Raw genomic sequence first — 14007 nt, forward strand, 5'->3', positions numbered from 1 at the left:
AGCTGTGACTTGTATCAAAAGAAGACTTAATAAAAAAAAAAACTTTTTGACATCTTGAGCTGGATATTTAGCTTTTAGCGTGTTTCTGGTTCAAGGCGAGTGTTGTTTGAGTAGTAGTCTGAAGATTACGGGATCTAAAAAACGATGTGGAAGATGATCTTTGACAACCTGATTCCTTATTTGGTTTCAGTCATGGGGCTTTACGCTTCTTAAATGTCAGTACGATAACAAAGGACACTTGGTTAAAGAAAAAAAAAATTCCAGTATCTGCTCAGTTTGGTTCCTTATAGAAATACTCTGCTCAGTGAATCAGCTTCATTTTTACCGGCCAACATGGAGATAGATGGCTTTGATTATGCATGACAATAAGGATTTAAAATTGACTTTTCAACTTTGCTGCTCTGCAGAACAGATGTTAGCATTATGCTAACCTGCAGCTAGCTCCACAATTATTAGCAGCTGTGGTAAAGATGGTTAAAAAAAGAAAAACGTTTACTATTTTGTTGCATTGAGATAATCTTGCAGACTTAAAAAAAAAAAAACCTGCAGTTGTATTTTCATTTAATGAGAAAAAAAATGTTAAATGTTATCTTACTGCAAAATCACCTATGCTTGTTAGCACTAATAATTCCTGTAAACAACTGACAGATTTTTAATTTAACTTTTACTTTTTTTTAAAAAAGTTGATCAGAATGTATAGGAACCGAAAAATAGTAATCCACCCAGTATTCTGCTATATATGGGTGTATTATTTTATTTTATCCATTGATTGTTTAAACTCTCCGCCTGAATCTGAATTACAACCCAGGGCTCCTGCTTTACGTCTTTTCAGCAGCACACGACTCTGGATCAATACCTTCTGAGCTTTCAAAGGTCGTTAAATGCAGCCATGTACAGTTGAGCCCACAATTTATCATGCGCTTCACAGATTTAGATTTACTGTAATCTTTTTTTATTATACTGTGTTTTTTCTTCTGACTGGAAGTAACGGTTTAGGAGTGGCCCCGGCCGGTCCCAACTTGAATGTGACGGAGGATCTGTGTGTGGCGCTAAAGATTAGGCTTGATGGCAAAGAGGCCTTAAAACCTGAATGACATGGAGCTTAGCACTGAAGATAAATCATCAAACTACCAGAGAAAACATGCAAGAAGCTCGTCAATGAGGGTTTTATTGCTGTGATGTGGATAAAGATTTTTTATTTCAATTATTGAGTTTGTTTTCTGTCAGAAACAACATTTTGGGTCAAATAAAAAGAACTTTAAATGTCAATCGGCCTGCCAACTGTGATGTTTATTATGCTACGTTTACTACCAGCTGGACCCTTATTGGAATCCCTTTTACAGAAATTGTTCTTGGGCTTTTCCCACTCTCGCTCCTTGGCTCCCAGAAGCAGGACAAACGTGTCTTATAAACACCCGAGTGAGATTTGATGTGTCTATAAAGTTTATAGAGCTCAATATAATTTTCACAATTTCTTAAATGCACCCGAAAAAAAAAATTTCTCCTCAAAAGGGACAAAAGACTCCATAAAAGACCTGCAGTTGCCTGTTTGGTGTCTGGAACTTAATTTTATAATGCTGCTACAAACCTAAACAAACAAACAAAAAAATAAATAACTTGTTGGTATGGCTAACAAAAAGTTAGCAGACCAAGAATTAAATGAGGGCTCTGAAAACATGACCTGTTAGCTTCATCGTAGATGGGAATGTGTGAAGATGGATGATTAAAAAACATATTTTTTTACAAGTACAGCATTTATTGCTTTAGATTTATTGCAGTACTAATAACACTTTCTGGTATGAATTTCTATGAATGCTTTAATAACAAAAAAATTGAGGTTCTCCTGCTTTGAAGTCTCTCCACAAGTTTTTTTTTACTTATTTAAAAAAAAAAAAAGAAATTTCGTCACATTTATGGCACATAGCTTTTAGTAAATATGAGTGTACATCCACTCAAACTCTAAGTTCTTGTCTTTAGACCAAGATGATTACTTGAATGGAGACGTATTGTTGATTTTATAAGTCTATATAAGCCTCTTATGAAGCATTTAGTCTCTTGGAGACTGATCCTGCCCTTTAGATTAGTCATGATGGAGCTTATCTGTGCAGACTTAAAGTTCTAAAACCCTCTTTGGAAAAATAAAGGAAATAAGTTGTCCATTTTAGTGCCTTGTTTAATTTAGTCACACCGTCTTTCACAAGATGCCGCACCTGGCTTCAAAACAACTGACTCAGCCAATCCACATTTTATTTCATTACTATGTCTGACTTTACTGTGGACAGCTTGGGGAGGAGTTTACACCAGGGTTAGCTTATAAAACAATACTCCAAGTTTGGAACGGCTTATTGAGAACTGTTCAGTCTGTTATCTGGATAAACTTAAAAGGACATGGCCAGTCACCCGAGCTGACGGGCCTGCCGAGGAGAGCATTAATCACAATAACAGCCCAGACTAACTCTGGAGGAGCTGCAGAGATCCACAGCTCAGGTTGGACAAATACGTTAAGAAGAAAACTAGCAGTTGTACACTCCACGCATCTGGCCAGTATGGGGAAGTTTAAAGAAAAAAAACAAACAAACACTAATGTTGAAAGAATACCTTAAGAAGTATTGTTTGAACTTTACCACAAGATAAAAGGTGTTCTGTTTTGTTGAGGACCTTTGGTTGTTGAAGTTTTTGGTCTGCGTGCAAAACCCTTCCTGCAGTGGAAAACTAGCACTGCACACGACCCTGAACCCAACTACCCCCACAGTGAAGCACAGCGGTGGCAGCATTATGCTGTGGGCAAGTCCTCCTCCAACAGGAACAGGGGAGTGGATTCATTTCGTATTAGAAGGGGGAAGCAGGGCAGTCCTGCAGAGGTTTACCTTTCAGGCCGACAACAAACCCAGACATACAGTCAGAGCTGCAATAAAAGGGTTGTATATCAAAGAATGCCACAGAATGGCCCAGTCAAAGTCAAATTTTTAATTAATTTGCCAATCTGTGAGACTTGAAAACGGATGTTCACAGACGCCCTCCCTCTAATCTGACTGAGTTCAAAGAACGGCCAACAAAGTGTCATACCCTAAGAAGAGCAAGAAAAACACGTTGACTCAGCAGGAATGAATACCGTCAGGATTTACCTCCTACTTTACAGCGATGTGCTGCTTTGGGTTGTGAATGTCACATTAGCGTACTTATCGAACTTTCTTGTTTGTTGACAAAATCTGAAAACGTTCACGGGTTTCCCATATGTTTCCAAGTGTAACAGGACGGTAACGCAGGGTGTCACGGTTTCCCCACGGCCTAACCTTCCATAGAGGGGAAGCTGGCTGTTTGGCTGCCCTTTTTACTCCGTACACGCCCTGAAACCTGGCTTCACACTGCAAAAATAGAGCTAAAACAAGAAAATATTTCTTGAAATTAGAGTATTTTTCTTTGATTTGAGCAGGTACATAAGATTATTTGCCAATGGAATAAGATTTTTGCACTTAAAATAGGAACAATTCATCTCCATCTGCTTATTTCAAGTGCAGGATGTCTAATTATCTTATTTTAGGGGTAACAATACTCATTCCATTGGCAAATAGTCTTATTTACCTGCTCAAATCCAGGAGAAATGCATTCATTTCAAGAAACTTTTACTTATTTTTAGTTCTCTTTTTGCAGTGTAGGTGTCCCATCACCACTTCATGGGCCCCACGCGTTCCATTGTTTGAGCGAATTTGGCAGGATTTGAGGTAAACTGTTTTAATGTAGGCTAATGGTTGGTTAAACAATGTGGCATATTGTGATATGCTATTTTCTCAGGGCCTTGCTATTTTAGTGAACTCTACTGGCTGCTGAAGTGGCTTTGCCTGGGCATGGGGTAATTTGACACTACAGGTAGGCCCACAGGCTTTTGTGTGTTTGTTGGTTTGTGTTATATGTGGCATAGTTTATAATGTATTTGTGCTGTTTAAGTTTACACTGTTTATGGATTAGTTTTGATTAACTTCATTTCCAACTTGTGGGTAATTCATACGCTCTTACCACAAGGAACAAACAATATCACATGGTTGCTACCACAACATTTTCTGTGTATCTTACCAACTCCTCAGCTACAGGAACTCCTTCAGGCCCAAACCTGGAGCTGCTTAGTGCTGTGCTGTGCAGCAGCAGCAGTGCGGTTCAGCCATTTTTTCTGCCAAGAAAGGCATGCATGGGTCACTCAGGAGCAGGAAAAGAACTTCCTGCCCTGGAGGAATGCCAGCGACGTTTTATTGGACTCAATGAAAGCTTGTTTGCTGCGAGCGTTGTGTCAACAGGGAAAGTCCTGTGCCCTTAAGAGCGGGTTTGAATGTTTGCTGCCGCTTCGACCTTCTGATGCACATATGACCACAACAGAGGCTGAAATAAAGAGTCAATAAAAGCCATTTGTTTTTCTCATTTTTACTTTATGTCCACTATTCTTAATTTAAACAAATGTTTATTTTTTCAATAACTATATCTTTATGGATGATAAAATCCAGTATTATACAAAATAACTTCATATTATCAGTCTATACATGAAATTATTGCACGTACTCTGCTTATTCTACTTTGAAACTTCTTAAATCGAGTGAGAAAGAGGTGAATTTTGCTTTTCAGTGTTTATTTTAGCCCTTGAACATGCCCACATTATAGCAGGTCAAAACCTGTATTGGGGTTTTATCAGAATGACCAAATTAAAGTAGCACATCATTGTGAAGTGGGGAAAAAAAAGTTTTTGTTTTTACAAATAAAAATCTAAAAAGTGTGCCCTGAATTTGTATTTAGACCCCTCTTACACGGTGATCTCTAAATAAAACACAGTACAAACTATTGCAGTTATGCGCTGATGCATAATGGTTGCGAATACTTTTCGAATGCTCTTTAAATCAACATTGTGCTTTTTTTTTTTTTTCTTTCTGGCCAGCAGCTAATCAGTTTGGAACCAGACTCTGTTGTCTATCCGCTTTGATGATCCGACTAATCTTTCTGCAAAGATGGGAGATTACCATTTTCCTCCCCCCACCGCCACAGCCCGAGTTATTTATCTGCCATGTGGGTGTGACATGTGTTTAAGCAGCCTGGCTCGTTTGCTATTTAATTGATTGACAAGTCCATTACGCCATGTGCAATCCAGATGAGACCAACCAAGGGTCTCCGAGGAGGAAGAGGAGGCGTAAGCACGGGAAGTCGAGTCGGGAAATGAGGCGAGTCATCTCTGAGAGACGTGCAAACAGGCTGTTAATCGATACCACCGATTAGTCATGTGCCCTGACTCTGCAACTATTCAGAGGAGGGGGTTTATCCAAAAGGCCGGCTGCAGTATGTCTGCCGGTTTAAAAAAAAAAAAAAAAGCAAGCTGCAAGATTAATCATTCTGGTCCTGTTTGTGTTCATTTCCTGCCCTCTCGGTGACCAAGCCAGGAATCATCCTGGTCTGGCCGAGTCAGAACTGTACTGCCTCAAACAGGAAGCCCTGGCTTGTAAGTGGATGGGACTGTTTCTGTGGCAACAAAGGGACGTAAAAGCTTATGGTGGTGTCCCCTGTGGCTTATATTCTACCTCTTAAACTGGAAGAGACCGGAGGAAGGGCACCGATGAAGAAAAGAGGGATGACACAAGCTGGAACCCTTTGTTTTCTGCTTCCCCTCAGGGGGAAAAGACAGAAAATAAGACACAATTATATTGCCGTTATTGATTGATTGATTTTCTAGTTCCCTGCGGACACCGGCAACTTAATGGAATATTTTTGTGTTCATTTCACCGTTAAAACACTTTGCTTGTTTTGTTGCATGTATTGCACTTTGAGGGTTTGCAGCAGTAGGAACATAATTGCGTTTATTGTATTTGTTTCTGATACGAGTATGATCATAATCAACATGATGAAGCTCATAAACTTTAACTTCCTCTGACTAGAATAGATATGCAGCTGAAATGACTGATTCAATTATTTGCCGCAGAGTTTACTTTTACCAAAATTAATGTACGTTTTAAATAACTGCAATATTATACTTCATGGGACAACTTGAATACCTTTTATGGATTTGTTTATATAATTGCTGTGGGGCATTGTTTCATAATGTATCTGCTATTTTTCCAGGCTAGAAAAAGGGTTTATTCTGAAGACCTTAGCATCAGCCAGCATTTTTCTGTTGTGGCACAGCAGCTGATAATATTTTAGCAATTTAAGTTAAACTCCTAGAATATAATTTTCAGTAGGATTAGTGCATAAGTATGTAAAATGCAGGGCAATATAATGTGTGAGTCACTGCTCCAAATTGTAACCCAAGACAAGACAGAAGATCATTTTAAAAATGATATTTCTATTTAAAGGGTCAGAGACAGCAGAAAATAAAAATTCTTCACTTTGTGTCTCTTTTGTTTGGTGAATAATCTGCAGGGTAATGGAGATGAGTAGAGGTCGGTGTAGAAGGGATGGCCTTTAGGTGGGAGAATGAGAAAATATCTTGTCCTTAGCAGCTGCAGCCACAAGAGGGCGGTGCAAATGCAGCTAAATCATCAGTTTTCCTGCATCACACCTTTGACCTTCCTTAAGAAAGAGTTTTTCTCCTTATCCCTGCAAACTGATCCAGTCCGAGGTTGGATGGGGGCCTGAGCAAGGTCTGACTTCTAGGCCAACATCAAGATGAGTACGTTGCAAAGCATCCACGAAAGCCCAATCAGTTCATTACTCTTCCATGATTAATCACTTTTACATTGTGCATTTAAGTGACCACGTTCAACATTTTCTCTGTCCAATTTTAAGCTTCTTTGTTAATTAAGTAGTGCTTCCCTGGTAACAAGTTTTTCAATTGGCTAGACATAGTGTGAAAACAATCTGACATAATACAGCTTGATTCTTTCCTTTTCCTTCAAGAAGATCCATGCTTCAAGTTTTTTTATTTTATTTAGTAATACATTTTCAATCTGTTGACAGTTTTTCAGAAAGCCTAAAAAAGTGATCATTTGCTTAAATCATCACCAGAGGGTGAGCAAAAAAATGGCAAAAGTTTGTTTTACTCATAAAGCTGTAATAGGCTGTGACACATTGTAATGTGTTCAATCGGAAATGGTTTCAGTTTCAGTTTGTTTTACTTATTCACTGTAGGGCAAAAACACAACACAGGTCATCTTAGGACTCTTTACAAAGTCAATCATACAGACAGATTGTGTAAGTGTGAGCTGCCCACCACGGCGCGGTCTATGTGTTGTTTATGTGGCTGTTTATTTCAGTCCCACTGATGCCTGTCCGACACCCTGCAGCACAAACACTTCCACTAGCCATAAAACCATAAGATTGGACTGAGTTTGACCGGTTTTCCAAATATGATTGTAGCCGGTCAGTGTGAAGTCAACCTGGTGGAGCTGCATATTATTACCACAACCAACCCTTTTACTGAGGAGGGACATTTGGCCTCCTCAGTAAAAGGAGTTTTTTTTTATGACATCCTTTTGAAGAATTTACAAATGGAGCAATATCAACTACATGAAATGGTTTATACAGTGATGTCGCTGCACCTTTAACCTTTCAGGTCAGATTTGTTACAGCTTAACACAAGATGTGTGCAACAACTAATCAGATGTAGCATCTGGTTCAATTTCATTTTTTTTTTTTTTTTAAGTATTGGAACGAAAAACTTTCAAAATTACTTTAAATACCACAGGTTCAAATGTTTAAGAATATATTGAGTGCAATGTGATTAGACTACTATTAACACAACTTCATATTCCAGATCATGGATCAACATCGTTTACAATTCTAAGACGAATTTTTTGCCTTTGGTCCAGCTAAACAAAATCTTTGAAACAAAATAGCTCTTTTTTTTTTTACAGTACGCACCTCTGAATAGTAGTTCAGACCTTTAAATTAAAGAACAACACATTTCTCTTTATAGACTTAATACATTTTCTTCAATGGGTAATCAACTTTCAGAGCAAATGATGTAAACATTGTGAAAAGCATGTCCAACATGTGTACTCCTATTTACAGAAGAAATACGTCATAAAAAGCATTTTCCTTACACTATCAGTGTCCTTCTTTGTGCAAATCTCTTTTATTTATTGCCTTACTAAATGCATGCCAAAGCTGGCACATTTTAATTACCTTTACATTTTAATACTTTGATCAGTTGTTTAGCATTTTTGGCCAAAGTTATTAAGACCCACAGTGCAGTGTCTAAATAGTCAAAGCATGCAGGCTGCAGACCCCTATTCTAGATGGACGATAGGTAGTCCTCCCTCTTTTAAGTATCACAGCCATGCCTGTCATGAGATAACAGATTTTTCATTTTGTTAGCCGCATTAGTGTGTCTGAAGGGGTTAAGGGTGATATCAGATCCTAAAAAGTCGATATTTGCAACAGAGACCTGCACTAGGTTTTAACGTTTCTTTATCTGGGGCACAAGGCTCAACTGTGAGAAGCGCAGCTCGCCACTATATGTGGCCAAAGATGTATGAGATCACATGTTCCAGTGAGTTGTCATATAAAACCTTGTGGTTGGAAATAGAAGCACACTTCAGCACGGGTTTGTGAGAATTGCAATGAACCTTACCAACATGAGAGCTGTCCGGCTGAGGGTCTTCACCATACTCTGTCTCTGTTGCACGGCAGGTAAGGCTGAAACAGAAATATGCATAGCTATAGAGAGTGGCATACGAGTTTCAAAGCAAACTGAACAATTTCTCATTCTTTTATGCTATTTGTCAATCCTTCATGATGTCCTCTGCCCTTTTGTCACTCGTGTCAAGAAATGCAGACAGTGGTTTGGAGAGAATTTGGACAATCTGTTACAATCGAGTGCAGAACTGATACCGATCAAGACTTTCTGATGTTGAAAACGGGCCTCAGCGAGGAGAGGAGCATTGTAGGTGTAGACAGAGCCTCCAGAAAAGCAACTCTTCCGGAAGAAATGACGGGAAGGGTCGACACAAGTGGAGAATTCCCCAATGTGGACATAGTCATTAAGCGGTTGAAGTTGAATGACTCAGGCCTGTACTGGTGTGTGTATTCAAAACCAGATGCCGCGTACACACAACTGCTCACAAAAGCTACTGGGTCTGTTCTTCTGGCGGTGACTGGTGAGTATTTCTTACTCAACCAATTGCAGTTTAGCTCTACTAATATGTTGAGCTGGAAAGTAGTTTTATAGACAGAAAACCAACTTTTATACAGCATCTGTGGGCAAGTAATGGTTGATTTGTAAACTGTGTAAACATTTTTGTGTGTAGCTATGGGTACTTGTGTGTACTTGCAATTTTTTTACTCAAATGCTCACACAAATATAAAAAAAAAGAAATGTGCACACACACAATTGCAAATTACACAAACATTAAACTTTGAGACCCCTTCTCATCCAAATCATTAAATAAGTGTGCACTAAACTTATGCTGTGTGCAGCAAAATCCATCAAAGCACACAGGAAGTGTTATTGAAGTTTCCTAAATAATGATGCGACCGCAAATAAGAATAAACTATAGTCAATTTAGTGTAAATATTGGATTTCCTTACTGAAGCAGCTTTACATGCACAGGGCTCGGCACAAGAAGATTTTTACACAAATTTATAAAACAATTATGCAAACCCTCACACAGTATATTTAATTGTAAACTTCCTATCTAAAAAAGAACAATGACATCTGTTTGTGCTTTCCTGAAACTCGTCGTGCAACAGCAACAGGTGAAGCGCCTAAACCTGGTGGACCAAATCTGAACGAGGTTGTGGCTTATGTTCGCATCGCAGTGGTTGTTCTGCATGGCCTCATGCTTGCTTTTATGGCTTTCATCGTGCACAAGGTAAGCTTATTTTGTTTTTGCCTTTCAGTGCTGTCTGTTTGGTTGGGTGTGTTTCTCTCTGTAGGGATGTACAAAGTTACACACGGATGGTTTGTCCCTAAAATGCGACACGTGTCTCTATAATACGCCCTGCAAACAGCTCTATTTCAAATCTTCTCAATAACGCAGTGAAAACGGTGACCATACGTGATAACCGGTTTGTTTTGGCAGCTCGTTAGTCACTGTGGTTCTTTCATAATGGTTTCTCACTCTATGTTTAAAATCATGCTCTGCAATCACGAGGTGGCGGCAGGATCCCTGTTCTAACTTGTGTTCTTTTTCCATTTTTTCCTTGTCATTTGTTTTTTTTTTATGTTTCTTGGTGGCAGAGATGGGTTCCTCAAGCGGTTCCACTCCAAGGCAGACAGGAAACAGACTTTGACCACCGCCAAACAAGAAAGCCCTGAACTATGAAGCTGATTCTTGCATAGCACAGCCTGATTCCAAAGGAGACTTACCTAATTAATAACGGCCCTATTCAGCACATGCAGTCTCTTGCAAAAAGATGCTTTCACTTAATAAATAGTTAAATAGTACATCTGTCTATTCTTCCTGTACTCATGTTCCTCAGTGTAAATCCCTCCTGGATAGTCTGTTTCTATGATGATCCTGTTGGTGTATTTTTTTTTTTTTTTACTATATATTCATTGCTACGCAGATGACACCCAGCTCTACCTATCTATCAAGCCTAACTTCCTCCCTCACCATGTTTGTCTGAAATAACATCTGTGTTTACTACCAATTTGCTAAAATTAGACAGTGATAAAACAGAGCTCCTCCTTGTAGGAACTAAATCTACAGCTCCACAGTTCTCCCCTCACCTAAGGTCAAGAGTCTGGGTGTCATCCTTGATAGCTCTCTATCCTTCACGTCTCAAATCAATAATATCACTCAGTCTGCATATTTCCATCTGCTCAATATTAAATGCTTGCGTTCTTTCCTTTCCCCTCACTTGGCCTCCATGCTTGTTCACAGTCTCATCACTTCCTGTATTGATTAGTGCGACTCACTTCTGTTTGGTCTCCTGCACAAAACTCTCCATAAGCTCCAACTGGTCCAGAACTCAGCTGCTCGAATCATTATAGGAACATCTTCATTTCATCACATCATCCCTGTTTTACAGCAACTTCATTGGCTCCTGCTCAAATTCAGAATTCAATTTAAAATTTGTCTCTTCACATTCAAGGTCATCCACCACCTCACCCCTCCTTGCTTATCTGATCTCCTTCATGTCATCTCGGCCGCCCAATTCCTCAGATCTTCCTCCTCAGTCCATCTCTCTGCTCCTTTTTCCCCTCTCAGTGCCTTTGGGAGCATAGCGAGAGAAAGCTCTGCTCTGTATTTCTGTCCCATCAGACAGCCGTGATATGGATATTGACCCTCTACATCTGTTTAAATCTAAACTCAAAACACGCCTTTTCAATACTGTTTACTCTCTGTGATTTTAACTTTTATTCATGGTGTTTAATTTGTTTTATCGTTGTTGCTTTATCTTCATTTGTAAAGTGAGCTTGAGTACTTCTAAATAAAATGTGTTATTATTGTTATTATTATTACTATTATTATGGCGTTTCAGACACTAGTTTTCCTGTTCCTCATGCACTTGGATGTTTGATGTTTCCAGTTTTGGAAACAACAAGCATCCAAGTGTTTTATTTAGATTTCAACCTGCCTCCAATAATACTTCATCTAGTCCCCTCATCGCACAACTAGCTGTCAATAGTCTCGCTCTAGAATGTGTTATTTCCCTCAGTGCCACTGGTGTAGGGTTCCGGTTGGTATAACTGTAAGTTTTTGTTTCCCTTTGTTTTCATTTCATTTTGCCTGCTTGACAAGTTCACATTGGTATTTCTGTAATGCTTTTAAATACAGTTCCAATGGACAGTTTGATGACGTAGGGGCCTATTTGAACAGGGCTTTTTTTTTTTTTTTTAAGAAAAACTGTATGCGTTTTCTAGTGAGAAATGGTTTCTATCTTGATTTCGGTTTATCTCTTTTTCTAATTGGACAAGTCTGTCAGGCCAAGAAGCTGCCGATTGAAGTGGATTTGATTTGCTGCCACAAGAGGGCAGTACCAACGTTGTAAAACTGCAGGCCTTCTAACCTCGTCTTAGATCCTCTTTTGTAACAAAAAGTAAAATATAAATGAAAGAATATTGCTCCCATAACAAGGACAGAACAAAGATAATAATCGGACAGTAAAAATATATTACATGATTTTTTTAAAATAAAAGTTTAATAAAAAAAAATGATGTTGGACCCTATTTGTTTAGTCATCTACATTTCAATTCAATTCAATTCAATTTTATTTATATAGCGCCAAATCATGAAACATGTCATCTCAAGGCACTTTACAAAGTCAAGTTCAATCATATTATACAGATTGGGTCAGATTATACAGATTGGTCAAAAATGTCCTATATAAGGAAACCAGTTGATTGCATCAAAGTCCCGACAAGCAGCATTCACTCCTGGGGAAGCGTAGAGCCACAGGGAGAGTCATCTGCATTGCACATGGCTTTGCTGCAATCCCTCATACTGAGCAAGCATGAAGCGACAGTGGGAAGAAAACCACCCATTAACGGGAAGGAAAAACCTCCGGCAGAACCGGGCTCAGTATGAACGGTCATCTGCCTCGACCGACTGGGGTTACAGAAGACAGAACAGAGACACAACAAGAGAGACAAAAAAGCACAGAAGCACACATTGATGCAGTAATCTGTTCTACATTAGATGGTAATAGCGGGTGAGCCGTCTTCTCTGGATGATGTCACAGTTAACAGAACGCCAGACCAGGTGTACCTACTATGAAGAGAAAAGAGAGAGAACAGAAAGTTAAAGCAGAAATGACAACACATAATGCATAATTGAAGAACAGTAAAACTCAATAGAGTGAGAAAATTAGATCCTGATATACTCCAGTAGCCTAAGCCTATAGCAGTAAAACTATAAAGGTAGCTGAGAGTAACATGAGCCACTAGTTATAATTTTTGTCAAAAAGAAAAGTTTTAAGCCTAGTCTTAAAAGTAGACAGGGTGTCTGCCTCACGGACCAAAACTGGGAGTTGGTTCCACAGGAGAGGAGCCTGATAGCTAAAGGATCTGCCTCCCATTCTACTTTTAGAGACTCTAGGAACCACCAGCAGACCTGCGGTCTGAGAGCGAAGTGCTCTGTTAGGAACATACGGGGTAATCAGAGCTCTGATATATGATGGAGCTTGATTATTAAGGGCTTTATACGTTAGAAGGAGAATTTTAAATTCTATTCTTGATTTAACAGGAAGCCAATGAAGGAAAGCTAAAATTGGAGAAATATGATCCCTCTTGTTGATTTTCATCAGAACTCTTGCTGCAGCATTTTGGATCAGCTGAAGACTTCGAACTGCATTTTGTGGACTTCCTGATAGTAAAGAATTACAATAGTCCAGCCTTGAAGTAACAAATGCATGGACCAGTTTTTCAGCATCACTCCTGGACAGAATGTTTCTAATTTTGGCGATATTCTGGAGGTGAAAAAAGGAAACTCTGGAAACCTGTTTAATATGGGATTTAAATGACATGTCTTGGTCAAAAATAACACCAAGATTTTTTACTTTATTACCAGAGGCCAAGTTAATGCCACCCAGATTAAGTGATTGGTTAAGAAGTTTATTTTTTGAGGACTCTGGCCCAAAGATTACAACTTCGGTCTTGTCAGAATTTAGATGCAGGAAATTTAAAGTCATCCAGCTTTTGATGTCATCAAGACATGACTGCAGTCAAAGTAATTGATTGGATTCATCAGGATTTATGGATAAATATAGCTGAGTATCATCAGCATAACAGTGGAAATTAATCCCATGCTGTCTGATAATTTTGCCGATCGGAAGCATATATATAGTAAAGAGAATTGGTCCAAGGACTGAACCCATTTCCTTTCTATTTAGAAATATAGACTTTTCAAAGATATATGTACTTACAAATCCATATTTAAAAATAAATACATAAATAAATAAATGCTCGATAAATAAATAGCCATGCAATTAATTGTATGCTTTTTTTATTTATTGAACATTTATTTATTTATGTATTTCATTTTAAATATGGTACAGCTGGTCCTCCATACCCAGCAGGTGTGAATGGACAAAACAGTCCGCTGGGGTTTGCACACAATTTAGTTGTTCTTGGATGATAGAAGACAAGACATG

The sequence above is a fragment of the Fundulus heteroclitus genome, chromosome 16 (genome assembly GCF_011125445.2).
Source record: "Fundulus heteroclitus isolate FHET01 chromosome 16, MU-UCD_Fhet_4.1, whole genome shotgun sequence".
Classification (NCBI taxonomy): Eukaryota; Metazoa; Chordata; class Actinopteri; order Cyprinodontiformes; family Fundulidae; genus Fundulus; species Fundulus heteroclitus.